This window comes from Ailuropoda melanoleuca, chromosome 3 (genome assembly GCF_002007445.2).
Source record: "Ailuropoda melanoleuca isolate Jingjing chromosome 3, ASM200744v2, whole genome shotgun sequence".
Lineage (NCBI taxonomy): Eukaryota > Metazoa > Chordata > Mammalia > Carnivora > Ursidae > Ailuropoda > Ailuropoda melanoleuca.
Genome location: NC_048220.1, coordinates 91,206,505 through 91,234,077, shown reverse-complemented (window position 1 = coordinate 91,234,077; position 27,573 = coordinate 91,206,505). Strand labels below are relative to the sequence as shown.

General features: G+C 37.9%; 1 protein-coding gene and 1 pseudogene across 1 annotated transcript in view; one reads left to right on the top strand and one right to left on the bottom strand.

The window, feature by feature from the left end:
* TENM2 (teneurin transmembrane protein 2) overlaps nucleotides 1-27,573 on the top strand; it is a 1,230,113-nt gene that overhangs the window by 511,791 nt on the left and 690,749 nt on the right. The gene's annotated exons all lie outside the window — the stretch shown is intronic.
* Nucleotides 18,395-18,636, bottom strand: LOC117801417 (annotated as a pseudogene).

Sequence of the window (27,573 nt, the reverse complement as noted above, 5' to 3'; positions counted from 1 at the left end):
ATTTCTGCATATTCTTGACTTTGAATAAACAGGCTGTGGCATGGCTAGAACTAGATGTGGTAAAAGCCAATGAATTTATCCAGGAACTCTGGAGAAGCATTTATCATGTATGGGTTATAGTGGGCATTAGTGAATCAAACTTATCACTGGGTATGGTGGCTTCTTGGCACAGTCAAATATTGACATGGCATTTTAATATGCCTTCTGACTGGTTGCAGAAATCCTTATTATTTCATGAATTAGTTCCAGCAATGCAGACTCTGTGTGTTTTTAGGAAGCTTTGGGCTCAGCATTAAAGGAAATATTGCTGTTGTGTTAGAGTGTGAAATTTATGCAGAATAGAGTCCAAATGTGACTTGGCCACCTGAGGCTTAGAAAGGTGTAAAAGTTAGCTAATGCAACACTTTATCAGTCAGCTCTTGCCTTATTAGAGTGTCTGTGATTGCTCTAAAAAAATTATCTTTAGAAAAAAAATTAAAAAGCTTTACTCTATTTTTTACATATACCAAAACAACATTGGTACGCGATATTAATTTATAGTACCCTTTGAGTGCTGGACCCTCCATATTCACCCTCAGTTTGTATGGCATGTCAGGTTTTTCAGGTTTTCCTAACACTTTTCAAATATTTCTAATAAGTGGGTTAGGATATAGCCTCTTGCATTTCTCTCTTCCCTTAAGAAAGTCACCAGTTGAGTTGTTCCTGTACAATTACTTTTAATATCCCTACTCTTTAGTGTATTAGGCACTACGTAAATCATGATGAGACCTTTTAATAGTTAAACATGAAGTAACTTAAATGTTCTGGATAAATTAATTTGCTTAGAAAAAAAGTCCTAATTGGAGATGGACTTAAAGCTTTTTCTTTCATAGACTGAGGGCATGTCCATACTTACTTTTGAACAAAAATTGCATCCTACTAATGGATTTCACAGTCAACCTTATTTTAGTGATCAAAAAGTAAGAGTTAGGGCTCAGATGGTCATGAAACGGAGCTGGAATGTGAAATGAACAATGAAGCCAGAGTGAGAAGGTCTATGTCTAACTCTGCCCTAATTATCTCTATGACCTTGGGTGCCTCATTTTTCTCCCCGGGTCTAGTTTCCCCCTTTGTAAAATGAAGTCTATAGAGTCCTCACTCTCCAAGGATTATTTGCCCATATTATTTATTTCATACCTGATAGGAAATACATTCCTTCTGGCAGTTTATAAAGTTGGAATATAAAAATATAAATCTATCTGAAAGCCCAACTTTAAAGATAACAGTCCTGGCAGAGAACAAAAATGAACAAATCTCAACTAGATCTATTCTAAGAGATAATGCCTAGACGCCATGCCCTAAGAGATAGGAGTTGTTGCTACGATGTCCTACTTTGTCCATTTTATCCAACAAAAATGTCTAAATCCTAATAAAAAATGAGTGATTTCACCTGTGCAAATCCATGGGCGTCTATGTGCAAGTGGTGGTATATTAGTTTCCTAGAGCTGCTATACCCAAATACCATAAACTGGATGGCTTGAAACAACAGAAATTTATTCTCTCACTGTTCTGCAGGCCAGAGGTCCAAAGGCAAGGTGTCCATAGGGCCGTACTGTCTCTGGAGACTCTATGGGAAGATCTGTTCCTCGACTCTTCCAGCTTCCGGAGGCTGTTGGCATTCCTTGGCTTGCAACTGCATCTCCCCCTGTGTGTCTGTCTCACTCCCTTTCTCATGTAAGGACACATATGAGGGCATTGAGAGCCCGCCCAGATAATTCAGGAAAAGGGTCTCCTCTCAGGATCACACTTAATCACATCTTTTGCCATATGGGGCAACATTCACTATTTTACCATAAAAGATAGTATTTGCAGGGTCTAGGAATTAGGACACAGACATAGATTTCTGAGGGCCACCATTCAGCCCACTACAGGTGGGATAACAGATAACTGGTTAGCATGTGTCTCACTACTGTGTGAATACCAATGCTGTATTGGATGACTATTGCACGTAGGAAAACAGGCTCAGTGTTGCCAGGTTTTCCAACTTTCAAAGAAAAGCTAGAAGCCTGGATTTTATGTCTATGTGTTCATAAGTGAAATCCCCTGATTCTTGATGTTGGCTCATTGGGAAAAAAGAACTCTCCATATGCCAAATAAAAGCCATGTAGGGGCCACATTCACTTCAAGAGCTGCCAGTATGCAATCTCAAGAAAACAGAGTAAAATTTCCTTTGAAAGGGCACTTTGTATGCATATTCATTAACTCAACAAATATTTCTTTAGCACCTAATAGAATAATATTTATTTTTGATTGACCAAGGGAGACCTTGCTGCTTTGAGGAAAAAACTCCCAAAATGCAACTCTCATAGTTCTTAAGAAGAAAAGAAAAAAACATTAGCTTCATATTTCCTTTCTGGAGATGTTACTACCTAGCACTCTGTGGCCTTCACTGAGATCAACTGGGCTTCCTGATCCTGGAATGAAGTTAACATTCAAACTCAAAATCTTAAATCTGATCTGATCCTTGAGTACCTTGGAGATAACAGTGTCCCTAGGTTGCCTAATAGCTTAATTTTACTGGGTATTCATCTTGGCTATGTTGACTGTGATTTTTTATAGATGACGATGGCAAAACCATTCCCATTTCACATAGACCTTCATTGCTATGGAGTCAGCATTGTTAAATTAGGCCAGTGTGTTAGAATGTCAAATCCTTCAATTTCATTCATCATTGGCTGCGAAGCTGTGTGTTATATTTTTTAATACAGAGGAGAAAGTTCTTGCAGGTACCCAATCTGCCTTCAGGAGCTGTGAGAACTTGTTCAAGTTCCCTCAGCCTTCTCATTCAAAAAAAATAGAGAGAAACAGATATATCTTAAAAGTTTTCATCACAAGAAAATGATTTGTAACTATGAGTGAGGTGACGGATGTTAACTAGGTTTCCATTCCAATAGCCTAATTACCTCCCAAATCCCCCACCTCCAAATATCATCATATTGGAATTAGGGTTTCAACATACAAATTTCAGGGGACATTCAGTCCACAACACCAAGGGAATATAATATGCTACCAGGGTGGAAAATCATTTTCTTACTATATAAAAATTTTCATACCTTCCCAAATAATGGGGTAAAAAGAAATTCCAGGCCTCTCTATAATGAATTAAAACCTCATCCCACCTGGATGAAGCTAGCAGCACAAACAATAACACATCTGAAGCGCTGCCCAGGGCTAGTCTTGCAAGTGTCTAATGGGAAACACAATATTTTGGTATTTCCCAACCTGGTGCTGTTAACAAGAATCATCCCTTGTTTGTGTTTGTTAATCAGCTTGATGAGCAGTTTCTGTGTCGATCTTCCCAAACTGCATTGGCCAGTTTCCAAATCAAGTGCATAAATTACACACTGCCCTCTCTTCAAGCTGCTCACCACCCTTTAGAATATCAGAAAGGATTTTCTTTGCGCAAATCTGTGTAAGTGGATTGCTTAGACTGGTACTTTGTGGGGGTTGGTCTGATGTGACACCATAATGTGTCATAATATTATGACACTGTGATGAAATACTTTAATGCTAAGGAGTAATATTTTGACCAATATCCAAATGTCAGTCTTTTTTTAAGTTACATTCTCCTATATAGGGGTGTTTCCTCGAGGAATTATTTATAGGTCTTGAGCTTCCAAAGTACCAACCTAAGCACTCTATTCCAGGAACTAAGGGGTAACATATGGCTCAGCTCTACTTGGATTTGCTTTCAAAAAGAATGCAAGAGTATACTGGTAATTCCTCAGGAAAAGATTGAGTAAAATCAGATTTCAAGAACATGGAAATTTCTAAAGGGTCAACTCCTCCTCTATGTGAAAGACATGCTGGGACTTAGAGGACCAATTCTAACTTTCTTCCTTTTCTACATGAACTCATGGCAATTTCTCACTAGCTATCACTTTTTAGACTGAGATCCTTCTCTGTTCTCATCTCAGGAACTCTAGCGTAGCAATCACCTTGGACCTGAAATTTCTACCAGATTATAGTCCTCTTTGAGAAGCATGAGGGGACAATAGAGAAGCAAATAGTGAAACCTGCTTATATTCCTTAAGAGAATATTTTCAGTAGTTACGAGACTTGGTTGACACTGTTAGAAGGGTTTAGTTTGGATTAGTTTTATCAGTAGTATTATATTTCAAGGTATGTCTGTTTGTTATCTGCGAATTATAAGGTCATGGATGGGGAGTGAATGTGTGTTTCTGCATATTCAGAATGACCAACCCACCTAACAAAGGAAAAAAGACCTGCCCAAGGAGTAGTAAATTTATTCATGGCCTTAAAAACAAGAAGAAAACATGAGCAGCATCCAATATTTGCATAACAGCTTTTCATGCCTTCATGAAAAACAAAAAGATACCTCTACTGGAGGAATCCAGAGTTTTAAAAATACCAAAATAGATAAGTCAGTAAGTTAGGAACAGCGGGATAGCAGGGAGTCATCTCTAAAAAAAATATCCAGGGTGTGACTGCAAACATTCAGATAACAATGTCAAAAACTACCTATGTATTTCTCCCTATCTATGGAAGAAATAACACACACACACGCACACACACACGCACACGCACACACACACGCGCGCACACACACCCCCACACCCTCCCCCCCCCTTACAGACACACATACCTAGGAAAGAAGAAAAGAAGGATGGAATATTCTGTAACAGATTGCTAACAGTGGGGTAGTGGGAATACATGGTTCTGTATTTTTTAAATGTTTCATAACAAGCCTAGATGACTACTTATATAATCAGAAAACAAGAACAACTGAATGCTTTGGAAGTACAGTTTATGTTTTTCTTCTTTTGGCTTGTTTGCACTTTGTGATTACTTCATAGTCAGCGTTTATTGTTTTCTATCTCTTCCTAAAAAGTTACTGTATAAATACCAACACACTTTAAAAACAAAACAAAACAAAACAAAAAACCGAGAAATGTAGAACTTCTCTGAGTCTCTGTCTTTAGGAAGCTAGATATCCTTCTTTCTTAGTCCTATTCATTGGCTAATTGCTTGGCTTATGCCCTCTACCATGGATAATGCTTTCTCTATTAGCATACATTTGGAGCTTTTATTTTCTAGAATAAATCTCAGTCAGTGTCTGTGGAAATCTGCTCCTGAAATGTTCACAGATCTGTCATGTACAGAAGTAAGATCGTGGAATCTTGCTGAAATGTTTATGCAAATATTTCTGAGGGCATATGTTCTACCCTTAAATAACCCACAATACATCAGAAAAGCATAGAGTCCACATGGATTCAAATGCAATCAATCCTCTGTCTCCTGGCATTAAGAGTGAACTCTCTGGAAATAAGATCTTTGATCAAGAGTCCCCCCATACCTCCCACCAATCTCCCTTCTCATCTGCCTCCAATCCTTCATATTTCAAATGGAAGGAGGGAATTGTTGTTTACAAAAAAGAGCAACTGAAACTTTGCATTCCCCCAAAGAAAAAAATCATTCTTCAATTTAACTTTTTGTTAAATGAAATATTTGTGAAATATTACATAGGCCCTCAAGCACAGGCAAGCCCCAAGGATCGTGTTTAGTCGACCTGGAAATCCAACAGCACCCACCCCAAAAGAAATTCAGCAGATACTCATCATAAATTATATGTAGAGGATATCAAATATTTGGATGATTAAAATCTCATGTTATGAATTTTTCCCTTTATCCTACCAGTGGCATGACATCCTTTCAAACCTACCATTTTATTTCCCGTGTTTTGCATTTCCTGGACTCTATCTATGCTGCTCCCTGTCTGGATTGCTCTCATCATTGTTCCATTTGGTAAACTGATGCTAATACTTCAAAGAGAGAAGAAAAGGGCTCCTTTTCTCTTAGGGCCTTCCCTGACTCTCAGGATGGGAACAGTTGCTTACTCACCTGGGATCCCATACTATTTTCTGCACTTCTCCTGCTGTTATTTTCTCATTGAATAAATTATTTGTGCCTTATGAATTGTAGAGTCAGAATTCTGTGAGGGTGGAAACCACGAATACTTGTACTTCAAGCATAGCGCACAGTAGGCATTCAGTAAATGTTTACTGGATGAAAGTTTAATCCAGTGACAGTGTTATCTTGCTCTGATAAGAAGAAAACAAATGAAGTTTATCTTTAGTGTGAGAAAGGGATGCTTCTGCCCTCTTAAAATAACTGCATCAAGTCACCTTGCAGCTTTTCTAAAACCTCCAGAGAAATCCCATCCCATGGGGGGGGGGATAAAAAAGTTTGAGTGCAAGTCTATTAAATACCTTTTTCCAGTTTTATTGAGACCCACTTTATAAGTTTAAGGTGCACTGCCTGAAGATTTGATTAATGTATATCGTGAAATGATGACAATAGGTTCAGCTAACATCCATCTTCTCGTATAGATACAAATAAAAAGAGAAAAAAGAAAAAAAGGAAAAAAATTATCCTTATGATGAGAACTCTTAGGATTTACTCTCTTCACAACTTCCCTATATATCGTACAGCAGTGTTGGCTACAGTCATCATGTTGTACCTTACATCCCTGGGCTTTATCTATCTGGTAACTGGAAGTTTATACCTTTTCATTAACTACTTCCTAATAAGCTTATACAAAGTATTTAGCATTTGCTTTGATAGCTGTACAAAATCGGTCTTCTGACAAATTTCGTAGTGCCTTTTTTTTTTATTTAGATAAACTTCAATAATTAAAGTGTCCAGTGAAATTCTGACAATTTGGAGGGCTGTGAATTAGGAAGCAATGTTGAATGATGCAATGTGACAGCAGTATGCAATAATTGGAAATGTATTCATCTTAGATAAGAAAGGTCATTCCTTCCCAGATCCACTAGCTCATTTGGAAGTCAAAATGTACTGCAAAATATCATGGGCTAGGCATGAATGCAGTTGAGTTGAGTATCCTGCCCCTTGCTGCCAGGAGGAAAAGGGTGTTGGAGGATAAAGCATGGGCACTGCATTCAGAATTCCAGTTTTGTGACTTACTCATTATATTAACTGAGCTAAACTTCTTAATCTGAGTGTGGATAATTTCATCTTTAAATCTGAGTTACAATAATACCTATTTTAGAAGTTTGTTGAGAGGATTAAATGAAATCGTGCATGCATAAATCTTACTGTATTATCTGGCACATACTAAGCCACCTGGGATTTAAACCTCTGTCTGTCTAGCTGTGTAAATGGACAAAATTATTTAACTTTACTGAATTTCATTCTACGAATCCATCATACACTGTATGGTACTTACCAAAAAATATGCTGACATTTATTAAGTGCCCAGCATTTGTAGCTGCTCAATCAATGAGTGATATTACTATGTATTAAAATAATCTCTATTGAACTCATTGAAATGAATTGCTGTCAGCTCTTCACAATCTTGTCTCTTCTTAACGTGTGTGTGTAGAAATATCTTAGCCCAATTTCGACTGTCCTTTGTTACCGAGAACTATCTTCAGGCTTTATGCAAGTCTATATTATATATTCCCCCATGTTTTTTTCTTGAATTTTTGGTTTTTTTGAGTAAGTATTGTAGGAGTGATTAAAGTGGAAGGATTAAAAATAGGAGAAAGATTTCTCTAAGAGTACGCTTTATATGTGTACGTAACAATGGTAAAGACAATTAAAAAAGCCTGGTCCTGACTTGACTTGTTTCATCTGGAGAACTCTGTTCTCTTCTGCATATCGGATTATATATAGTAGGTGTTGGTAACTGAGTGAATGAAAAAAGGTATACATTTTTTTTTCAATTTTATAAGTTGGAATCTTAGATGGAGTAAAAACAAATCAGTCAGCAATGCTTCCTGTTTAATCACTGCCTTCTGAGCCAGAATCTTGGTCCTGCTGTAGAACAATGACTCTTAAGCCCCTATTCAAGTTTTCACAAATAAAAATAAGGAGATTAAGCATGATCTTCAGGAGTTTCTTTAAACTTGAACTATCTGTAGTCTTACGATTTTAAGTAGTGTTGCCATAACTAGAATTCATTCCCATGCTTCCTGGTTTAGTATCATCTCTTCTACTTTACAGCTGAGGGTATTCACCTTCCGGACGTAGGAGAATCCTCATGTCTTCCATAGTTCCCCGCCTACAGCTGAAGCCCAGGGCGTCTGAACACATGGAGCAGACACAGTGGGAGAGCTAAAATGAAGGGTAGTTTTGATAGGAGAAGGCTCAAAACCTTTTAAAAAGTGTATTTCCAGGTACAATCATGTAAAGAATTGATTGGGTTCTGGGGCGTGGGTGGCACAGCAGTTAAGCGTCTGCCTTCGGCTCAGGGCGTGATCTCAGCGTTATGGGATCGAGCCCCACATCAGGCTCTTCCACTATGAGCCTGCTTCTTCCTCTCCCACTCCCCCTGCTTGTGTTCCCTCTCTCACTGGCTGTCTCCATCTCTGTCGAATAAATAAATAAAAATCTTTAAAAAAAAAAAAAAGAATTGATTGGGTTCTGTTGACTAGTACAGAAATAAGTGACTAACCGGGCTAGCTTTTAAAAGTACAAATGAATCACAGATTTAGAGTTAAATTTTCCTAATGCTGAAATAGATTTTCTTAGCCCTTGTAAACTTTAAAGTATCTGTTGTGATAATCAAAAATGCAAGTGACAGAAGTTACAGCCTCCACGGAGCCCAGTATTTGTGGGTCTCTGGAAATAGCCCAACATGTTTGAAGCTGATGAGTGGACCAGAGAAGAAGGGAGTGGCTACTCTTCCAAAATTAAATTAGGTGGGGTGTGCTTTGTTTGTCGCCAACTTTACCACAAACAAAAATCTTCCATGTTCCTTGACCATTTTTTCAAGACTAGCCCTTTGTATTAAGCAATATAGAATATACCTACAGTATTGTTGCTTACAGTATGATCTGCAGAGCAAACTGCTACCAATCCACAGTAATATATAGGGAGAAACTCAGAATATTAGAAACTTTTAGAGCACTTCGTTATTACCAGGATATCCATTTTGCTAGTGATTCATTTTTTACTATATTTTGTTTCTGTGTCATATTGGAAACTTTTAAAAAAATTAGTTCACGCTGATAATTTGAGAAACAATGCTCTACAAATTTTAAAAGAACGAATAAGAATCAGGAATGAGGGGTGCCTGGGTGGCGCAGTCGTTAAGCGTCTGCCTTCAGCTCAGGGCGTGATCCCGGCGTTCCGGAATCGAGCCCCACATCGGGCTCCTCTGCTGGGAGCCTGCTTCTTCCTCTCCCACTCCCCCGGCTGTGTTCCCTCTCTGGCTGGCTGTCTCTCTGTCAAATAAATAAATAAAATCTTTAAAAAAAAAAAAATCAGGAATGAAACTGGAAAAGCCTGCCTGAGTGTTTGCATGTGAATATTAGTGTCTATGAGCAGTGCCCTTGCAAACAACTTCAGGCACTCTTTATATAGTTTGTTTCTCAGGCCCTGAGCTTAATATTTACTTCCAGTATGACTCTCTGTCTCTCTCTCTCTCTTCCCATTATGTCTTTAAATTCTCAAGGAATTCTGGGTGATGGGTGCTTTTTAAATTTTTCTTTTTGGCCCAAGAGGATTTTCTCACAATATGGCAGTTATCAGAAGAAAGGCCTGATTTAAGTTTTTACTTTGATTGCATCAATCCCGTGTTGTCAAAATGGGCTCATGATCCGTGAGCCAAGTTCGCACCCCATCGCGCCCACTGGGAGCAATCCGCCTTGCTCAAGGGTCCTTTTCGCGCCGGAGGGGGCCGGTGCGCCGCTGCGCTGTTGAGGAAATTGACAGATTTACAGTCCCGTCGCCGCCTTCGGTTTCAGGGCGGGCAGCGGGGCTTCTCTGCCAGCAAGCGGACTCCGATGTCTGGTTGCTGTTGCCCTCACATGTGAGCACTGCTGGTGATGCACGTCACAAATGGAAGTAATATCATTTGAAGTAGTCCGGCTAGAAGCCCAGGAGCAATCTAACTGCATTAACTCCCCCGTCTGAGTGGAGAAGGCTGAAGAGGGTACACGGCTCGACTGAGCTGATGTGAAGAAAACAGAGCAGCGGTACGCAAGTCTACGATGGCAAGGAGCGTGGGAGCCTAAAGAGGTTTCACTTACTGCCCTCAAATAAATGACAGCGGAGTATCACAGGACGCCTCATAGTATGTTTGCAAACCTTGCTAAACATTACAGGTGGTTTCCTTTATTTTTGAGGGGTTTCTACTGTTTTTGTTCCTCCTTCCTACATCCTCACGCTTGGATGACAGCTGCTTTAGGCACAAGAATACCCTGTATGTATTTTTACTGGGGATTTCAAAGCACTGGGTGAGACTTGTAGGCTTCCTTTATATTGTTTTCAAAGACTACAGTCTATAATTTTTATTAAAAAATAAACTAAGGATCCAAGTCGCTCCCAGTTTATTATAATAAATAATGGCCCAACAAGTTATCTTGTAATAGTCATTAGAATTCAGGCACTTGGCCCTCTGAGTTTGAAGTCCGGTAAATCTCATTACCCAGCATTTTGTCTTTTCACAGCCTTGTTTGTGCCGTGAATTAGATCACATTTCCTAGGTATAGTGGGAAATAGAGTACCTCTCTACCAACATCTTTCATTTATTTAGCACATTTTTACTTAGACTTGTCTTCAAACAGTTCTGTTTAGCTGCCATGAGTGTTTTGTGTCATTTACTCTCATGGCCACACCATGAGGTCGGAACTAATAATCTCCCCATTTGCAGGTAAGGAAAGTGAAAACTTTGAAAAAATAAGTAATCTGCCTAAGATCTAAGGACCATGAAACTTGTGTTTTGTCTCTATAAGACACTGAAATAAGACATATGAAATGTTTAGTTTCAACTAATGGGAATTGAATATATATATATGCACACATACATATATATTCATATGTGTATTCATATGTTATAAATGTATGTGCAAGTGTGTGTGTATATATGTGTGTGTATATATATGTATGTATGTATATACCTATCTCCTCTAAAAAATGGGAGATAATCTAGTCTGGATGATGCAAGAAAGGTAAGAGATAGAGACCATGGTCCCCAAATTTCCCAAAGTATGTATCCAATGAGAAGATAAAATATGTATCCAGAAAATGCATGTGCAAACCAGAATATGATGTGAGATGAACTCTGAGGTCTTCCTCCCAAACTTAAGGTTCTGTGACTTCTGATTAGGATTATAAAGGAAAGCTTTCTGAAGGAGATGAAATATGAGTAGAGATAAAAGACCTTGATTGTTCAAGATGGGAAAGTAGAGGATTACCAGGAGACAGAACAGGGAAGCAAGAAATGGGAATATTCGGAGAAGATATGACTTGGGTAGAATATGCACATGGTAAGGATTGGTATGAGTTAAAGCAAAGCGGCAGATGGGGGTCAGAGAATCAACAACCGGGAAAAATAAGCCAATACTCTTCGTAGGAAGGAAGTTTCCTGAACATGCAGGGACCATATTCATAGTGGCTGTAGGATTTGTGATGGGCTTGAGTACAATGCATTATGGCCAAAGCTTTGGAAAGACACTGCAGGCAGAGAAGCTGACCTGGTGGCCTTTGCCCTTGTACAGCACACAGTGGGGTGGAATGCGTAGAGATAGAAAGGAAAATTGAAAGGAAATTCGGGAAGGGTCAAACAACAAAATCAACAGCATGGTTTAGGAGTGACACACACTGGTTCTTAATTAGGTTTAAGACCTGGTCTGTCACTTGCCAGACTTGTGGTCTTAGACAACTGTTGAACGTCTCAGAGGCCCTAAGACTTCATTCAGGTTTAAGCCATGTTGAGTCTCTGACTTATCTATAAGGAAGGACATATCTAGAGCGTGAATGGGCAGACTAGGATAACAATTGAGGGGTTAAATAACCCCAAATGCCACCTTACCAGCAGCGTCGAAATGTTGATAGAAACAGTATAGGTATCAGGGTGCCTGGGTGGCTCAGTCGTTAAGCGTCTGCCTTCGGCTCAGGGCGTGATCCCAGAGTCCTGGGATCGAGCCCCGCATCGGGCTCGCTGCTCCGCTGGGAGCCTGCTTCTTCCTCTCCCCCTCCCCCTGCTTGTGTTCCCTCTCTAGCTGGCTGTCTCTCTCTCTCCGTCAAATAAACAAATAAAATCTTTGGGGGGAAAAAAAAAGAAACACTATAGGTATTTACCAAGTGTCAATTGAGGAATATATGCACCTCACAGATGTAATTTCTCAAGGGCCAAGTATACTCATTGAGGACTGTGTTGTAGTACTTTGCTGGATAGAGAGAGAAAAATAAATAGACATTTCAGGTGAGGGTGCCATTAGAAACCAGACTTGGACACCAGAATATTCTTCGTGCAATTCACAGGGCAAGAAAACCACTTTAATGGAATCCAAAAAGATAAAGCTCCAAAGGGAGATTGGGAGCAGATTAGAAATGCCTTTGAATTTGCAGATTTAGCAAATAAAATTACAGGATACCCAGTTAAATTTGAATTTCACATAAACAACAAGTAATTTTTGGCATAGCTAGTCCCAAGCAAAATTATTGTTTATTTGAAATTCAAATTTAACTGGGTATCCTATATTTTATCTGGCAGCCCTACATTGAATGCCATGGGAAAGCAATTGGATTTGATTTTTCAGTTAAGAACCCTTTGACGGGTATTTGAGCAATAGTGTGACATGATGAAACAATTTCCAGGATGATTAATTTGGTGTGCAGGATAGAGGTGAGACTGTCAATAAGGAGGGTAGCTATGATGGTCTAGGGATAGTACAGATAGGAACTGATGAGACTTTCCTGTCCCCCCACCTTCTCTTAAACCCTGTTTCCATGCTGCCCTGTCACTACTATCGTTCCTTATTCCTAATGTAATATCTACCTTCGCAGAATACGTAAGACCTAAACAAGAGTCCCTTGAACCCAACATTTTCCATGTCTTCAAGATAGAGTTTCTCTTTAATATGATTACTTCTTTCCTTTTTTTTTTCTTCATATTTTGGACAATTAGAAGCATGCTGTCAAAATGGCTGTTCTAGGTTAAATTAAATTATCACTTCCCTGAGATGAAAATAATTGTCGATTTTCTTTTTAGACCAAGATATAGAACTTTTAAAATCCAAGTTCAGATAACTTTCCAGTTACCTTTTGGCTTGTACCAGTGCCTTCTGGATGTGCCTTTTCAGAAGGTTCCAGTGAGAAGCCCAAGGGGTACATAATATCTTACTGCTTGAGAGGGTTCCCTACTCATTTGATACCCTAGCCACTCTGACTCAGGTGGGTGGGTAGAATTACTCAGTCTCCCCTCTTTTTTCCCCCTCAGTTTTATTGACAGTTGATATACATCACTGAACAAGTTTAAGACCTATATCGTGATGGCTGATTTACATATATTCTGAAATGATGACCACGAAAGGTTCAGCTACTTCTGTCCTTTCATATAGATACAATAAAAAGAAAAGAAGAAGAAAAAAAAAAACATCTCTCCTTGTGATGAGAACTCTTAGGATTTACTCTCTTAACAACTTTCCTATATATCACACAGTAGTGTTGGCTGTAATCACCATGCTGTACATTACATCCCCAGTACTTACTTATCTTATAACTGGAAGGTTGCACTTTTGACCACCTTCCTCCAATTCTTCCTCCCCTAACCCCCACCCCCACCTCTGGTAACCATAAATCTGATCTCTTTTTCTATGATTTTTTTTCTTTTAGATTACACATATAAATAAGATCATACAGTATTTGTCTTTGACTTATTTCACTATTTCACTTAATGTCTTCAAGATCTATTCATGTTGTTGCAAATGATGGTAGAATTTTCTTATTTTTTATGGCTAAATAATATTCCATTTTTATATCTGTGTCTATATCTATATATAATCACTTCTTTATTCATTCATCTATGTATGGACACTTACATTGTTTCCACATCTTGGCTATTATAAATAATGCTGCTATAAACATGCGGGTACAGATAGCTTCTTAAATTCATGTTTTCCCTACCTTCGGATATATTCTCAGAAGTAGAATTTCTCAGTCATACAGTAGTTCATTTTTAATTTTTTGAGGATCCCCCATACTATTTTCTCTAGTGGTTGTACCAATTTAAAATCCCACCAACGGTGCACATTTCTCCATATCCACACCAGCATTTGTTTTTCACTTTTGTTTTTGTTGATGACCATTCTAATGGGCATGACGTGATATCTTGCTGTGGTTTTAATTTGCATTACCTTAATGGCTAGTAATGGTGAGCATCTTCTCATGTACCTTTTCTGTGAAGAAATCTATCCAGGTCCTTTGCCCATTTTTTTTCATTAGATTATTTTTTTTTGCTATTGATTATATGAATTATTTATATTTTAGACATTAACCTCTTATCAAATATATGGTTCATATATATTGTTCCCATTCTGTAAGTTGTCTTTCATTTCATTGATGGTTCCTTTTGTGTGCGGAAGTTTTTTAGTTTGATGTACTCCTACTTGTTTATTTTTTATTTTATTCCTTGTGCTTTATGTATCATATTAAAAGAAAATCATTACCAAGACCTATGTTAAGGATCTTTGTTCCTATGTTTTCTTCTAGAAGTTTCATATTTTCAGGTCTTACATTGAATCTTTAATCCATTTGGAGTTAATTTTTGTGAGTGGTATGATATATGGGTCTGGTTTCATTCTTTTACATGTGAATATCCAGTTATCCCAGCACCATTTATTAAATGACTGCCTTTTCTCCATTGAGTACTCTTGGCTCCCTTGTGAAATATTGTTTGACCATATTTGCTTGGGTGTTTTCTAGGCTGTCAATTCTGTTCCTTTGGTCTATTTGTTTTACATCAGTACCATGCTATTTTGATGACTATGGCTTTATAGCATAGCTTAAAAATCAAGAAATGTGATATTTCCTGCTTTGTTCTTTCTCAAGATTCTCTGGCAATTCAGGGTCTTTTATGGTTCCATATAAATTTTAGGAGTGTTTTTAGTAATACTGACATTTTAACAATATTAGTTTTTCTAATACATGAACAGGGATACCTTTCCATTTATTTGTCTCTTTTTCTATTTTTTTCTATCAATGTCTTGTATTTTTCAGTGTAGAGATCTTTCTCCTTTTAGTTAAATTTATTTCTTGGCATTTTATTGTTTTGATGCTATAGTAAATGGGATTGATTTCCTTATTTCTTTTTCAGAAATTTTGTTGTTAATGTATAGAATTGCTACTTGTATTTGTATGTTAATTTTATATCCTGCAATTTTACTGAATTCACTGATTGGATATAACAGTTTTTTTATTGAGTTTTTAGGATTTTCTGTATATAAAATCATGTCTCCTGCAAATAGAGACAATTTTCTTTCTTTCTTTTCAATTATGATACCTTGGATTTTTTTTTTTTTTTTCATGTCTGACTGCTCTTGCTAGAACTTCCAGTACTGTGTTGAATAAGAGAGGTAAGAGTGGCCACCCTTGTTTTGTTCCTGATCTTGGAGGAAAAGCTTTTATCCTTTCACCATTGAGTATGATGTTAGTTGTAGGCTTACCATTATGGGCTTTATTATGTTGAGATATGTTCCTTCTATGCCTAATTTATCTAGAATTTTTATCACAAATAGGTATTAAATTTTGTCAGATGTTCTTTTCTGTATCGTTTGAGGTGATGATATGATTCTTTTATTTCATTCTATTAATGTGATATATCATACTGATTGATTTGTGTATGTTAAACCATTTTTTAATACCAGGGATAAATCCTGCTTGATTATGGTGAATGAACCTTTCATGTGCTGCTGAATTCAGTTTACTATTGTTTCATTGAGAATTTTTGCAATTAAATTTATCAGGAATATTGGCTGATATATAATATAGTTTTCTAGTAGTGTCTTTTTCTGGTTTTGGTATCAGGGTAATGCTGACCTTGTAAAATGAGTCTGGGGCTATTCCCTCCTCTTTGGGTTTCTTGTTTGTTTGTTTTTTGGGTTGTGTTTTTTTGTTTTGTTTTGTTTTGTTTTGTTGTTGTTGTTGTTGGAAGGGCTTGATAAAGACTGGTGTTACTTCTTCTTTAAATATTCAGTAAAATTCACCAGTGAAGCCATCTGCCCCTGGGCTTTTCTTCATTGGAAGGTTTTTGATACTGATTCACTCTCCCTAGTGGCAATTGACCAATTCAGATATTCTATTTCTTTTTCATTTAGTCTTGCTAAGTTGTATGTTTCTAAGAATTTTTCCATTTCTTCTAGGTTTTTCAGTTTGTTGGTGTATAGTTGTTAATAGTAGATTCTTACGATCCTTTGAATTCTTGTGTAATCAACTGTAATGTCTCCTTTTTATTTATGATTTTGTTTATTTGAGTCCTTTCTCTCTCTCTCTCTTTTTTTTTTTTTATTAGTCTAGCTAAGGGTTCATCAATTTTATCTTTTCAAAGAACCAACTCCTAGTTTGGTTAGTCTTTTCCATTGCTTTTTTTGTTTTCTATTTCATTTATTTCTACTCTGTTCTTAATTGTTTCCTTTCTTCTGCGAAGTTTGGGTTCAATTTGTTCATCTTTTTCTAGTTCCTTAAGTGATAGAGTTAGGTTGTTTGTTTGGTATGGTTCTTGCCTTTTAGTGCAGGGATTTAGCTATGACCTTCCCTCTTAGCACTGCTTTTGCTGCATTCCACAAGTTCTGGTATGTTGTGTTTCCATTTCATTTGTCTCAAGAAACGTTTTTATTTTCCTTTAATTTCTTCTTTGATCAATTTATTGTTCAAGAGGGTATTGTTTAATTCTCACACATCCATAAGTTTGTCAGTTTAACTCTTGCTATTGATTTCTAGTTTTATGCCACTGCAGTCAGAGAAAATGGTATGATTTCAGCATCATTGAATTTGCTGACTTTTGTGGCCTAACATGTTGTCTGTCCTGGAAAATGTTCTATGTGCACTTCAGAAGAATGTATATTGTACTATCATTGGAGAGAATGTTCTGTGTATGTCTCTTAGGTCCATTCTGTCCATAGCATTGTTCCAGGTTCCCCTCTTTGCTGTGCTTTTGCATCTCCAAGGGCTGCATGAATACAGACATAGCTCAGAGATATTATGGGTTCATTTCTAGACCACAGCAATAAAGTGAATATTGCAATAAAACAAGTCAAATGAATTTTTTGGTTTCCCAGTGCATATAAAAGTTTACACTATACTGTAGTCTATTAAGTGTGCAGTAGCATTTTGTCTAAAAAAATTTACATACCTTAATTAAAAAATACTTTATTGCTAGAAAATGCTAACCATCATCTGAGCTTTCAGCAAGTCATAATCTTTTTGTTGGTGGATGGTCTTGCCTCCATGATGATGGTTGTTGACTGATCAGGGTTGCTGGAGGTCAGAGTGCCTGTGGCAGTTTCTTAAAATAAGACAACAATGAAGTTTGCTGCATCGATTGACTCTTCCTTTCATAAGCAATTTCTCTGTACATTGCAATGCTGTTTGATCACATTTTACCCACAGTAGAACTTCTTTCAAAATTGGAGTCAATCCTCTCAAACCTGCCTCTGCTTTATCAACTAAGTTTATGTGATATCTAAATGCTTTGTCGTCACTTCAACAATTTCCACAGTATCTTCAACAGTAGATGCCATCTCAAGAAGCACTTTCTTTGCTCATCCATAAGAAGCAATTCCTCATCCGTTCCAGTTTTATCATGAAATTGCAGCAATTCAGTCATATCCTCAGGCTCCACTTCTCATTCTAGTTCTCTTGCTCTTTCTACCCCATCTGCAGTTACTTCCTCCATTGAAGATGTGAACCCTTCAAAATCATCCATGAGGGTTGAAATCAACTACTTCCAAACTTTTGTTTGTGTTGATATTTTGACCTCTTCCCATGAAACACAAATATTCTTTTTTTTAATGAGAAAGTGTCATCTTATTTTATTATTACTATTGTAAGCATTTGATGCCAAAGAAACAAAGGCAATTTTGCAGACTCAGAGTGTTTGCAAGTACATGAAATTTCCATCTTATTGTAGTTTTCTATCACCCTAGCTCAAATGCATTTCTCTACAACTATTCCATAGCTCCTTTGGAATTATTTCAGTCATCCTTAACATGTGACTCTGCCAAATACTCTGAATCTAAAATAAACAAATAAAATTTTAATGATTAATTTTTTTTATTATTTCTTAATAACGTCATCAGGTGATGTTTGGGACCATTAATTTCCAACAGGAAGCTTTGTTGAGATGTTTCTTTTGATATGGTAGTTGTAAGTTACAATTTTCAAAAGAGAAGGGCAGAACAAAAGTACAAAGAGAAGCTTCTGCAGCTTAAGCCTCCCATAGTCCTAAACCTCTGGAAAAAAGCAAGGCAAAGTAACTTCCCTGCAAATTAAGTGGGTTTCCACTGTTTTCACGTAGTTGAGCTTTCAGAGATAGACACTCAAGACATATCATTAATATATATATACTATCTTGGCTCTGGTTGTATTAATTACTCCTGAAGAGTTTAATACCCATCCAGGTCCAAAGGTGGAAGAACATATAAAATGGCATGGCAATCAGCCTGAGCAGACTGTAAAAGCACAGGCTGTTTGTGCTAGTGCAGCCCATGGGAAGTTTTCTTCCATGGAGGCTGAGTAGAACAGTCCTGCTAAAGAGACCAACAGACTAAGGGCAGTCAATGTAGGAAGAGACAGAAACGTTCTTGTCCCCCACTTATTACCTGCCATCCTGACTTTTTAAAAGGTAAGTGGTATTAAGAAAATTTAGTTCTGTGTGTTGTTTGTTTGTTTTTTTAGAGAGACAGAGCTCTAGGGGGGATGGGGCATAGGGGAAGAGGGAAAGAGAGACTCTTAAGCAGTCTCCACACCCAGCATGGAGCCCAGTGGGGGGTTTGATCTCACAACCCTGAAATCATGAACCTGAGATCATGACCTAAGCCAAAGTCAAGAGTCACATACCTACTCAACTGAGACACCCAGGTGCCACTATGTTTTTGCTTTTAAATATGATCTAGTTCTCCTCCATTTCTTCTTCTTATTTTGATGTGTCGTCCTAGTTGCCTGTGGTATCATATTAGGAACCCCATCAAAAATTGGATAGGCTATTCCCAACTCTATATTAATCAACTCATTTGTTAATGCTTCATATCTGAGCCTCTTCTTGGAGAGAGGGCACAGCAGGAATTTGAGCAGCACTGGGTCAAAGGCACGAGGTAGGTCCCCCATCTCTCGTTCTTATCTGCCCACCACCACCACCCTGGTGCACCTGTGGCGGCACCTGTGGGCAGGCAACCACAGATAGTGGCACGTGGATACCCTGCAGCGCTAAGGCAGGAGCCAGCTGCATGCTCCACTCTGTGTGGTCTGACAGCCCACGACCACCCTGTCCAGCGCCCTCGGCCAGCCCAGTTGCTTCAAACACAAATATTCTTAATGGCATGCAGAATGATGGAATCCTTTCCAAAATGTGTTCGATTGACTTTGCTCAGATCCATCAGAGGAATCACTATGGCAGCTATAGCCTTACAAAATATATTTCTTAAATAATAAGACTTGAAAGTTGAAATTTCTCCTTGATCCATGGGCTGCACAGTGGATGCTGTGTCAGCAGGCATGAAAAGAACATTAATCTCATTGTACATCTCCATCACGGCTCTTGGGTGACCAATTGCTTTGTCAGTGAGTGGTAATATTTTGAAAGCAATCTTTTTCTCTGAGTAGTAGGTCTCAACGGTGGGCTTAAGATATTCAGTAAACCAAATTGTAAACAGATATGCTGTCACCCAGGTTTTGTTGTTTCCTGTAAAGCACAGGTGGGGTAGATTTAGCATAATTCTTAAGGGCCTTTGGATTTTCTGGATGGTAAATGAGCACTGGCTTCAACTTAAAGTCACCAACTACTTTCGACCCTAATAAGAGAGTCAGTGTGTCCTTTGAGGCTTTGAAGGCAGGCATTAACTTCTCTCTAGCTATGAAAGTCCTAGATGGCATCTTCTTCCAAGAGAAGGCTGTTTCATCTACACTGAAAGTCTGTTGTTTTTTGTAGCAGCCTTCATTACTCATCTTGGCTCCATCTTCTGGAGAACTTGCTGCAGTTTCTACATCAGCACTTGCTGCTTCACCTTGTGTTTGATGTTAAGGCTTCTTCCTTTAAACCTCATGAACCAAACTGCTAGCTGCACACTTTTCTTCTGCAGCTTCCTCACCTCTCTCAGCCTGCATACAATTGAAGAAAGTTAGGGCCTTGCTCTGGATTAGGCTTTGTCCTGAGAGAATATTGTGACTGCTTTGAACTTCCATCCAGACCACTAACACTTTCTGCATATCTGCAACAAGGCAGGTCCACTTTCTTATCATTCATGTGTTCACTAGAGTAGCACTTTTAATTGCCTTCAAGAATTTTTCCTTTGAATTCACAGCTTAACTGTTTGGCATAAGAGGCCCAGCTTTTGGCCTATCTTGGCTTTTGATGTGTCTTCCTCACTAAGCTGAATCATTTCTAGCTTCAGATGTGTGATTCTTCTTCTACGTGAACACTTAGAGGCCACTGGAGGATTATTAATTGGCTTAATTTCAATATTGTGTCTCAGGGAATGGGGAGAGAGAGAGAAGGAGGGAATGGCTGGTCAGTGGAACAGTCAGAACACACAATATATATTAAGTTCACCATCTCATATGGGCATGGTTTGTGGTGCCCCAAAACAATTGTAATAGTAACATCAAAGATCCCTGACCACAGATCACCATAACAAATATAATCATAATGAAAATGTTTGAAATTTTACAAGAATCACCAAAATGTGAAGCAAATACCATTGGAAAAATGGTGCCAATAGACTTGCTTAATGCAAGGTTGCCACAAGCCTTTGATTTATTAAAAAAAAAAAAATGCAATATCTGCAAAGTGCAATGAAACCAGGTATGCCTTTTTGGGGGCTGGGGGAATTGAGGCCTGAGAAACAAGGAGAAGTCTGGCAGAGGTGGTCACAGTGATGACCCTTAGAGGAAGTCTAAACCCTGCTTGTAGAAAAGCCAAAGTCACAAGTGAGAAAACAGTGCCAAGGGGAAGGTAGGGGACAGGAAGATGCTCCATGAAGACTGAGGTTAACACAGACCTGGACGGCACGGTGGCCCGTAAGCCCAACCTGCTCATGGTTGTGCAGCAAGCTCAGCCAAGGAGAAAAACGAGCTTGAAATCTAGCTCCCCACCCTCTTGCCGAGCAGTTTCTTCCAACAGGAAGGGACGCGTGTTTCTTTTTAGCATGTAGATGCCCTCTGGGATAGTAGTGGGCCTGGCCAGAGGAAGCCTGAATCCTGCCTGGTGGTTGGACCATATGTTCTGCTACCTGACTATCCCGAGCCCAAGTCTCTTAAGCTGCAAAATATGATAATAATAGTGCCTACCTGGGTTTATTTTGAAGTTTTGTAGAATTGATAAGCTAAAGAATATTTCCTGCAGTGATTAGAATGGAACTACAAATGAATAATTATCATGACCACAAACACCCTCAAGCCAGCAATACATACTGTCTGTACAGAGCTATTGAGGACTCATGGAAAAGACCTTGAAGGCAAATTTAACTTTCCTTCATAAAGATCAGTATTCAGCAAACTTTTACTAGAAAGTGCCAAAAAATGTATATGTAAGGTTCTGTAGGCCGTAATGTCTCTGTCACATAGTTTTTTTTTTTTAATTTTTTTTTTTAAACAACATTTTAAAAGTGGGGGAAACAAATTCTTAGCCGTAGGCCATACACAATGGTTTGCAGACTAGATTTGGCTCATAAGTTATAGTTTAATGACTCCTGGTAATGATCATAAAATGTGAGAGAGGAGAGAGGTTTATGAGTTTGGAAACTTGGGGTATATGTGATTTTAACATGGATGCAGGCAAGAGATAGAACTCATCGGCTACTTGATCTAAGACCTCAGACCAGCCCCTGTAGTTGGTTTAAGTGTAGACCTTAAGTTGTCTGTTAGGCCCAAGATCAGGTGCCCAGCCCCGTCATAGTGGTCAGCATGCTATATGTGCCAAGTAAATACTTTTGAGGGAATGGATTGAAGTGATTTAAAGTTTTCTGAGCCGCATTTCTTCGTCTGTAAAATGTTGACGATAATGCTGTCAGGAATAAATGAGATACTCTATGAAGTATATGCATGACAGCGTCGGTGTCGCCTGTCAGTGTGTGCTTAACTATCATTTCAAATTAGTATTTCAAAGGTTCGATTTGATATGAAATAAAAAATTAAAAGTTCTAAGGATGGGTTGACTAAAAATAGCAAAACAGGAGACTTGTCCATCAGGAAAAGTCTGGTTTTCTCAGAATGATGGTGATTCTTCTTTTTGAAAAACAAACAAACAACAACAAAAAAACAAGACCTTATGATAAGGCCACCACATTCCACCTCTGACACTGAGTGAGGACTTGTGTAAGCTCTTACTAGCTCCCATGACCTTTGTCCTCATCCATCTTCCTGGGCACATTGCAAAGATTAAAATCATAGATGATCCTTGGGGAAATGTGTAATTATAACCCAGATGGGTTTCATGAGGATGAAATGTATGAGGATGAAGATTACAAATGAAATAGATTCTACTAAGGAATGGCATATATTTGGACATCACGCAATTCACACTGTAACATACCTCCTTGAGAAGCCTGCAGAAAAATAAAAGGTGATAACAAAACCATGATATCTGAACTATAAAACAAGCCGTCAGCTGACACTTTAAGGAAGGAGGAAATCTTTTCAAATGTTTCAGAGTGTAAGATACTGTAGGTAATGGAAAGTTTCCCATGAAGAGGCAATACTTACAGTCTAAACTTGTCACTCTGTGTCTCAGTTGTCTCATCAGCAAAATGGGACAATTGGACATGACCTAGCTAGTGGCATAGATTTTTTTGCAAATTTCTTCCAAGTGAGTATCAATGAATCTCTGATCCTTTAAGACACCAAATACCATCAGTAAATGAAAAACAAATTTGAGAATACATGTATAGTTTGGAAGGTGATTTTAAATAATTGAGACATATCTATCCTCTATTTTTGAAATAAGGTTCAGAACTCAGCTGGAATAACAAGTCTCATCAGATACTTTGAACCTGATACAATTTAAATAGGCTTGTTAGAGCAAGGTACAGAACGTTGTACATTTCCCAGGTTCAGCCAGTTGGCCCGGTGGATTGACTGGTGATGTCTTGATTGGGTATGATTCCCCTTGACTCATTTCTCTGTTGTTGGTAATTAAAAGCTGTCTAGTTTTATTCTCATTTAATCATAAGTGAAAGGGTAATGTCTGCCAGACTTTTCCCATTCATTTGGTGTTTGCATCACGGCAGAGCCTTGAGATCATTATGAATTTTAAGCTGAAGATCCTTATAACTGAGTATCAATGCAGATGGTGTATTGGTGTTTTGCATCTGGGAGCTGATAATCAATCTCCAAGCTAATTGGAATACAATCCCCAGTGTAAATGGATAAATTGGCATAGATGACCTTATCCTCTCATTCCAGCTTTGTAAAACAGAAACTTCTGTGAGTAGGCAGAAAACATTGTCTATCAACTGAAGTTCCCACAGGTCTCTGAGACTAGTGCAAGTACCTAATTTTATGCTGGCAGGAGAATTCATATTGAAGAAGCAGATTCAAAATGATAGTTGGCCTCTCTCTAGTCTCGGTATGTTTTGTTCTGGTTTTTGGAGCTTTTCCTTCATTATGGTTTTAATCATCTCGATCAGCATTATTATAATCACAAAATGTCAGCCTAAGAAAACGATAATCTCATCGTCATTATGTTTCAATGTCACCTTTGTCAATTTGTGCTTAGCTATCATTTCAAATTACTGTATCAATGCTATAATTAGATATAATTTCTGATATGACCAGCATTCACAGGTGAGTGGTTTTTCAAAAAATCCCACATCAACTGAAATAGTTTATTATTATAGGTCTTTTCTTTCAGAACCAAATATGTTTAATGTAGGCTTTCACTTGAGAAATATTCCAAATCAAAATGTTACATTCTATGAATACAACATGACTTAATATTTATGACTTGAATATTACAGACTAGGTGTGTGAGTTGGGAACACTGAAACCTCTATTCCATTCTTTACAGTTTCTTTTTTTTTTATTAACTAGGATGGCATAAGGAGGTTTCTTAGGATTGTCCTCATGCATGCAATTAATGAAATTCAAATGTCTCTCTTTTACTAGTCAAATTCTTTATTGAAATTGACCATTCTATAATGATTTTTATTATTTCATTGCACAGAATCATAGGTTTAAGATATTTTCCATTCTATTAAGTTTTCTTTTAAACCAAGATGAGATTAGGGTGTAAGAGAGGAAGAGAGGTGATGATTTGGAGAAAGATTTTCTACCTTCCCTTGTGGGAAGTAGTCTAGGTTAAAAAGTAGGACTGGTTGATCGAGCATAAAAGTGATTCATGAAATATGACATCTCTTTAACATTGAGGGAAAAAATGCTTTCCTTCATTGAGTGCTTTCTCCCATATGCAAAATATTGACACATCCCTATTATATCAAACAAAAGCCTTCGTTCAGAGAGATAATTTTATAGAGCGGCTGTATCATGTGATCTTATTAATATTTATGAAATATGATAATAATATGGAAAAGGGGGAACTGGAATACAGCCCTATCTTCCTAGACCCTATTCATTTCAGCTTCAAAATGTTTTTTCATTTCACACATCAGACGCTAATTAGCAAATATCTAATTAGTGTTAGAAGATTAATCGCTCGTGGGAGTTGTTGAGGCTTTGAGCTTTCATGCATGCAAAAGCTGTGCCACTTTAGGTGCATTTGTTAAGGTACAGTAACTTTAAATGATACAACTTTTATTTTTCTTGGAAAAAATTTCAAATTACAGCAATGGAGTAAATTTAGGTTCAAGTAAAAAGAGAGCAAGGAATACACAATTGAAAAGATAAAAAATGAGACCATGGAGAACCACACTTTCAGTCCAGTCACGGAATGTTGGACAAGAGCCTACTCCGTTTTACGCACTATGAGGAGGTACCCACAAGAGTCAGAGAATCACAAGATGTAGCCCCCGACCTCCAGATGCTTAGGGAATTAAAGGAAAGGTTTGCAGACTAAGGCCCCCAGACCAAATTTAGCCAGCAAGTTGGTTGTATATGGCTGTAAATGAAAAATGGTTTTTACACTTTTAAATGGTTGAGAAAAATGAAAGAAGAATATTTCATGACACATGAAAATTACACGAAAATTCAAATTTCGGTGTCCATTTAAAAATTTTTTATTAGAACACAGCCATGCTTATTCATGCATGTAGTGTCTATGGCTGCTTTCTCCTACAACACCAGAGTTCAGTAGTTGTATTAGAAAACATATGGCCCTCAAACACTCTCTGGTCCTTTGCAGAAAAAAAAAAAATGTGCCCACCCTGAATTAAGAGCTAAATATTTGATATAGTAGAGTCATTTTTAGAGTTAAGTAAACTAACACTAGTTCTATAATTTGTTAGCTTGTGTGACTTTGGGTAGGAGATTTAAATTTTCTAAGCCTCAGTTTATTATATAGGAATTATGACTCTCTTCAAAAATATGTGAAAACTGAGGCTTTGAAGAATTAAACAGGATTACTTAAATAAAGTGCCTCACTTGGTACTTGATTCGTGGTAGATAATCCCCTGGCCCCCATTCCCTCCTAGATACAAAATAAAAGTTAGGTTTCTCTATTAGTTCTCCTCAGCTGCTTAAAAAGGTTTCTAAATGGAAGGGTGAATGGCCCAGGAGGGGGAGCAGTACTATTTTTCACCCACTTATGAATAAGATGGAAAAGGGGATAGATACTAAACTAAAATGATCCCACTGGAGATTTTCTGCTCTAATATTGTGGTACATTATCCCCATCTTGTCCCTAAATGCCCTTAAGCATCAATTCCTTCTTCTAATAAAACCTGAAGGAAGGACGTAGCCTGGAAAAATTTATCGTTAATGTAAGTTCCAATGATGTTGTTCTGATTTTTTTACTCATAAAAATCTCTGTTTATACCAAATTCCTATTTACAATTCATGGCTGTCAGATCTTTCATTTAAGTACACACATATTAAATTTATTGACTGTATCCTGTGGAGTTAACGATGGGTAACTCATTAAATGCCACAGGGAGCCTATCTTTTATAAGTAAGACTTTTTTTTTTTTTTTCCTCCAGAGGGTGAGGTGTTTTGGGGGAGGAGGGTTTGGGGTAAATTGAAAACTTTAAAAATTACTCTGTAAACTGAAAAATCTCTGTGTTTTAGAGCAGCAGGAATTTTAATCAACACACACACAGTCATCAAAGTTTAGTTATGTAAATAGTTAATATTGGCTTCTAGAATCAATATATCTACATTGAAATTTGACCATAATTCAAACTGATTTATATGTTCTTGTGAAACAGGACTGCAAACTACTAAAGGCATTTAAAGTGAAGTTTAAACTGAGGATATAATGGCTTCCATTTCATCTCTCTGAAGGTTGTGAGCAACATTAATACGTTTTCTCTGAAACCCTGTGCATTAGCAAAATATTTTGAAATTATATTGATTTTAGATGACTGATATATAAGTCAATAATTTGAGGAATGGGATCAGAGTCACATATAGCATATAATCACATGCTGTGAAATATAAATAGAAATTACTTTTGATGACTGCTATACTGGGGAGGAGGGGAGAGGAAAAGCTGGTGTTCTGGAATAACCCCACATTACTCACTGGTCACTCTGTGTATTCAATGTGCCCACTCAGTCTCGAAGTGCTCTGGGAAGTGGGCAAGTTGTATTTAGGGAGAGTGACAGCAGGAGGGGTGAGGCGGGGTGGGCTCACCTACCAATAGACAGAAGGATCTACCACCAGTGCATAAAGTGAGCCAGACGCCCTTAAACTCTCTCAGTAGAGCGTTTTTTACACCATCTCTTAAAAGCCAAGTAGAGAAGGAAGAAGGAAAGTGATTATAACTGCAAATAGAGGAAATCCGTCATAAAGAGTGCTGTTTATATTGAGGAGAAGAGGTTCCCAACCAAGCAGGTGGTTTAACACGTTTTTCAAGAGCTTTTCAATATGTGACTCTGTGAAGGTTTATAAACATTGTCTGGCCCCCAGGAGCTTACCATCAGTCTTTCCTTGGTGTCTGTGGACCTCTAAACCATTTCAATAAGAACCACCAGGAATGAGGTAGTTATTTTAAAAATACAGATTACTGGGTCTTCGTCTGCCTCCACTGAATCTCTGTAGGTCAAGCTCTGCAATCTGAATGTCAGTGAGCTTCTCCAGGGATTTGTAAGCACCTTAAAGTTTGAGAAAAATGTCTCTGGGTCATTGTCAAACAGCAAAAAAAGTAATTAATTGTTCTGCATATGTTTTGCATTGTCTTTACCTATTCCTGCATACATAAAGCCATCTCCCCTGTTTTGTTTTCACCCAAGCAAGAACTTCATTTCTGCCTCACGTTATATTCTCTAGTTTTCTTTCTATTAACCACAAATGGCTTTGCAGTAAAAATTGTAAAGATATTATAAAACCAGTAATGAGTGAGGAGCCAACCACACAATATGCCAGGAAAACTTGGGTCACAGTTGTTTCTTGCTATGTACCAAACCACCTCATAACTCAGGAGCTGGTGGGTCAACGGA